General features: G+C 45.2%; 1 protein-coding gene across 1 annotated transcript in view; it reads right to left on the reverse strand.

The window, feature by feature from the left end:
• CAPN6 (calpain 6) overlaps positions 1 to 4,461 on the reverse strand; it is a 69,413-nt gene extending 64,952 nt beyond the window's left edge. The window contains exon 1 of the mRNA XM_009327838.1: positions 4,383 to 4,461. The gene's annotated coding sequence lies outside the window, so the exon portion shown is untranslated. The remainder of the gene's footprint in view (positions 1 to 4,382) is intronic.
• Between the last annotated feature and the right edge of the window lie 1,254 nt (positions 4,462 to 5,715).

The following is a 5,715-nucleotide window of genomic DNA, read 5'->3' on the forward strand; positions in this document are numbered from 1 at the left end:
AAAACCACAATGCCAGAAAGGGTACACACAGCATATGCTGTTCTCTGAGGTAGCATCCTGGTTTTAAGATTATTATGCAGTTGCAGGTACCAAGCTTGCTTTTGTTTCATGCAAACAGTAGCCTTACCGATAATAACAACCGCCAACACCTGGGTCTTGGGTTTCTCTTTTGTAACTGCAGTTGTGTGCCTGTCTTGACAACGTACAAAACCCTCCCAAATCTAGACTCTGTTCTTTCAATACTGACTTATCACCAAGCCTCCAAGCCAATTGTTTGGACTGTGACAGCAAAACAGGGACTCAAGTATTTAACTGTTTGCAAACACAGTTTAGTATTTTCCCAAACATCTCTTCCTCCAAACTCATAGCTTGCTTCAGAGCAATCAAATCAGTGCGTGCTTCTCAAAAAGCAGCCCTGCAGCCAAAAGCTTTAAATTACTCTGAACTGGTTTTCTGTAGCACTAATTAACGGCACTTCCAGGGCTCCAGCTGGAAAAGGTTATTGCCTTCTCTTCCTGTGCAGAATGATCACAGGTCCTTACAAAGCAGTGACTTTGCAAATTCCTATCAAGAGTGCAGGGGAATTTAAAGCAGTTGAAAAGCTTCCACCTGACATATGCTGCGGTTTCATGATCTTGGCTGTTCCACTGCTACTGATACATCAGAAGCATCACTGCCCGTAACACAGAGCATCGCTACTGGAGAAATCTACTCATTAAAATTCTTTTAACAGTTCAACACATTAACTGCACTGGGAGTCTTTATGCTGGATTGGGTATCCTCTCTTCTTCTGCATAAGCCAATATAAAAATATAAAGCCAGCATTAAATCTGTATTGTGTGGATATGCAATTGCATTAGTAAGAGCATATTCAATTTGGATCAAATTTGCTGCACAGGATAATTTAATAGCACCCGGTCCAGTATTAATGACCATGGTCCCAGGGCCTCTCAGTTGTTTTGGATGGCAATGCTCTCCCTGCTTGGATGAAATACCAAGTTTTATCGCGTGCTCTGGGGATAATGTGATTGTGCGGTATTAACCCTTCTTTTATCCAGCTTTTGGATTTTTCAATAAAATAAGGTTAATTTGACTATTTTATGGCCTCTGTAATTCAGTACTTTAATAGGCATAGAAAGGTTTCTCTGTCTAGCTCAGCTCAAGAATTGGCTAAGGGAAGGAGACACAAGCATTTGTCTTCTCATAGAAATAGGAAGGTGCCAACATTGTTCTGCTGTGCAGTTTTGCCATACTTAGCATTAAAACTGAGAGAGGAAAACTCACATATTTTCCTCTGAAAATATCTGCCCATATCCTATCACTTCTGAGCAGAAATGCAGGGGAGACTAACTGGACACCAGGAACAGGACTGGCCACAACCTGTTTGCTTTCATAGACGGCATCAAGGACTGGCAGAATCATCTGGTTACAAACCAGATGCAATGAAAATGCATCTGCAAGCTTTGCTGCAATGAAATGAATCACAACACTTGCACTGCAACATCATGGTGTTTAACCAGGCTTTTCTTTCAGGTCTCACTGGGACGAAGAGACTTTCTATGGCACTTTAGCTGGGAGCCAGAATGGAGTTCGTACTGCAAAGCCTGTGTCCAAGAAAGACGGTTCAGGAGGGTGGGTGTCAGTTCAGGACCAAGCCTGCTGTTCCCATAAGCCCGGGGGCTGAGCAGGAGCTCCGCCAGGAACCCTGGCATTGATTTTCAGTTTGTTCTCTCTCCCACCTCTCTTCTAGTCGGTTCCTGGTGAGATCAAACGCAAGCCCATTCTTACCCTTCAGGAAGGGAGTGCTGGAGTCAGGGCTCATGCCCTGCAAACGCTCTGCAGCCCTTTGGGGTGTGAGGTGCGGGCTAACTGCGTGCTGCAGCCCCCCCATCCCACAGTAAGAAGCACAGCTGCTGCAGCGTTCAGGGGCATGAACTGACGGTGCTGGGGCTGGACAGCAGAGCAAACAGCAGCTGAGAAAAGCTGCACTTACAGGTGATTATGCCCGAGGGGGAAGGACTCCATCTGGCACGAGCAGAAGGAGGCTGAATTTGTAGGGCTGATGGTCAGGGGTGTGTGTGATCGTTTCAGCTTGAAAACTGAGCGAAATCAACATGCGCGTGTGCATGGGATTACTCAGTGATACACTGCTGATTTCATGGTCAAAACCACTCGAAGTCCTGGCAGAACACACTCACAGAGGGTAAACTCTAGCTTTACTCTCTCTCTCCCCTCCTTGCCTTTTTTATGGGAGTTTATCCCAGTATAGTTGCCTGTGAAATAGCTTTTAACCATTTTCTCTCTCCCCTTGGGCAAAGGCAAAGATTTAAAAAAGAATGGAGTCAGCAGCAGAGCAGACTTTTGCCTCCAACTGATTGGTTTCCAGGTGAAACCTTCAATAGCTAAAATGCTTAAAGAACATTGTGAGCAGACATGAAAACCCAGGGCTCCTTTCCTTCAGTTCAACTAAATACTGTAAGGACCAGGCTACCAGGGACTGAGCTCAGCCACGCTCCCAGCTCACCTTCCCCCTGCCGTGCACACCTGCGGCTGGAAGGGCTGCAGCTGGGTGCCAAGGTCGGTCCCCCGAGGGGAGCCCAGCGGCCCGACTCTGCTCACACCCAACAGAGAATTACTTCTCAGCGAGTGCTCTCAGGCAGAGGCTACTGCTGTCAAAAAGCAGCACATGCTGCCCCGCTGCCTTCAACCAAACTAGAAAAGTGGGGGTTTTTGCCACTGTGTTTTGTGTGGCTCTCGGTCCTGTCCACACGTAACAAGCAAATTGCTGGAAGGCCTCTTGCACCACGACCCCAAGGGGCCCAGCCGCAAGCACAATTTGTTTGGCAGCCGCACCTGGAAATCCACAGTGCACCGAGCAGCTCTGTTGTACTGAGCATGTACTAAGTTAAGGGCACACAAAGTACATGAGCTGTAGGACTGTGTGGCACTATAAAAGTTTAGGCGTTAAGCAGTGGCTCGAGTGAAGTTTTTTAGACTACATCTTAGCCTTAAGGCCCCAGCATTTTGCCTCTGTCCCCACTGCAAATGCTGGAGTCCCTTGCTAGATCTCAGCCAGCATTCAGAAATTCAGAACTCTCCGCACAGTCAGAGGGTCTCTGACTCCTAGAGCAGCCTGGGTGATGGTACAAAGATGAATATACAGCACTACAGATCAACATGCGCCTATTTGCCTGCAGTTGACATGCAAGATTAAAATGCTTTTCTAAACAGCCGTGCGCCAGCACTGCGGGCACATGCTACCTTTTCAACAGGACTCAAAAGCAAGTACTCAGGGTGGTCGTTTCTATTTCAGGACAGCAATCGCTCATTTTATGCTGCCACTTTGTTTCTCTAGTGAAGGGAGTCCTGTTCCGTGCTGTGTATATTGCAGGGGATCCAATCCTAGCACAGCTCGATCCTTTAGCTAAACTAATATAATGTCTCTCTTTTTAGCGAAAACACAAAGTGGCCATGGGACATATTTTTAAGGATATGCAGACAGGACTTTCCAAAGTGCACAGGTGTCTGCATACTTCGGAAAACTTGACCTTCAGTGGGTTCCACTTAGCTTCAAAACCAGACAGATTTGCAGCTAACTAGAGAGGTACAATTCCGGTTTTGAATTTAAAAAAAAGTAATTTAGTACGGTAGATGCCAATTATTACAATTAACATTAATCCAAGTCAAGAGATCTGTAACAAGCTCTAAAGAAAACGCTAACAGCAATGTCAGTTGATTCGTTCAAGCCAAGCTTTTGTGCTGAAACGACAGGAAACAACTTTCTTCAGAATTCCAGTATCTCTCCATTTTGCCTTTTCATAAAAGTTAGTTTAAAAAGAGACCATGATTGTAAATTAATGGGTAACTCCCTATCAGGCCACTCCATTATTTATGTATCCACTTATCCATTATTTTAGGCACAGTATAAAAATCTCTCCTTCACAAGAACAACAACAAAAGTAAAATACGCACTTGAATTTCACAATGAAAGAATCCACAGAGAGAACTGACAGTATTTTGGGAGATCAGAGACAGTATGGAGAATGGAATTATATGAGCACTGAGATCAAATCACAGTTTATCAGTCTGGCCCCTTTTTTCGGTATAACTGTTAATGATGCCTGTAGAGAGAAGACTAGCGATAGAGTGGTTATCCCAGAAGAAATGAGAGCAACCATACTTTTGCAATAAATCACAATGAACGCTTGGCTCAAAGTCAGATGTGGCTTTCTGAAAGAAACGTACATTACCGCAGTAGACGAAAGCATTTTCTCACTGTGCTGGCTGAAGTGCTCATGACTAGTAATACAGAGAGTTTTCATCCTGGTGACAAAAGTGCAAATCAAGTAAATACCAGTTTACAGGCTACCTCTGGCACTTACCTGGCTGAGGTCTGTCCCTGCTCTGAGGCACATCAAACTCCAAAATGACTCCTGCAAACAAAGATCCCCTCGGCTTCTTAACCTGGAACTCTTTGGACTGTACCAAGATCACATCACCAGGGGGGTGTGTTTCGGGATGACCCTTCCAGTGATGAGTCACAGGGACACCAGGAAACCTTCCGAGCTGACCCAAAATGCAGAGCCTTGTTTACTCCTGGTAAACTGTTTGTTAGCTGCAATTGTGGCTGTAACCGTGAATGAACTTTTAAAGAAGGAGATGAGGCAAGGCTGTTTGGCAAGAGTTGTAGGCATTTTTTTGTATGGAAAACAGGGCAGATCATTATGCACCATGAAAAAAATTATACTCCTTATTAGGCTGCACGCTGTTCCTCACTTGAATAAAGCCAGCGTCAATGCCTCTGCTTCAGCGTGTCCCTTCCGATAACGACCCATCCAGGCCGTCGCACAGGGCTTCTGTGGGACTCACAGCTGGATGGGGTTGTGCAGACCAGGAGATGCAGAAAACCCGGTGGGTGGCTTTGTGCCCTTGACTCTGAGCACTGTGGCGAGCCTGTAGCAGCCTCAGGGACAGCTCTCGCACGCTGCCAGGTACTTTCTCCTGCCTTGACTGTTCAGTCTAGAACCGTCTAACTCTGCTGTTCCCGTTTCACTCGTGGAGGGGAAAACAACCTGAATGACGAAGAAGCCCTGTCTGGGAGAGCCACAGAAGAGACTCCAGAGGTCCCCAGCCTCAGCCCCGAGGAGGCCGAGCTGCTCCTGGGCTCTGCACCACTGTGAACCAGCTCTCTTTGATCTCTGATCCACCACAAACCTGCCCATCCTCACTTAAGCACTCATCCTGTCTTGCTCCTCTCCCTGTGCTAGTAAAGGAAGATATATCGCTTCGTGGGGGTAACAACATAGTTTAGAACTCAGGAAATAATACATTTCTCTGTGCTGTGGCAAAATAAAAAAGAGGACAAAAATAAATTCTCATTAAGAAATGGTTTTGGTGCAACAAACTTCTCTCCATACTCTGCTCAGCCCCAATTTCATTTTGGGTAAATCCTAAACATTTGGATTAATTTGAGATGAAAATTTTCTCATTTGAGGATTATGACACCTTTATTTTACCGTTATGTGGCTTTTATTTATATTTTAGTAAATGTAGTCCAATTTTTGAACAAGCAGCATTTCAAAATATGTTACAAAATTTCATTTGTACCAGTAGTTTTAAATATTCTCCCCAATTTGCTTCCTCCATTTAGTCCTCCTTAATTTAGCATAACTGGTCTAAGTTTACAAATAGGTCCATTCCTTCTCCCAAACCTTG

This window comes from Pygoscelis adeliae, unplaced genomic scaffold, assembly GCF_000699105.1.
Source record: "Pygoscelis adeliae isolate BGI_AS28 unplaced genomic scaffold, ASM69910v1 Scaffold14, whole genome shotgun sequence".
Taxonomy (NCBI): Eukaryota; Metazoa; Chordata; class Aves; order Sphenisciformes; family Spheniscidae; genus Pygoscelis; species Pygoscelis adeliae.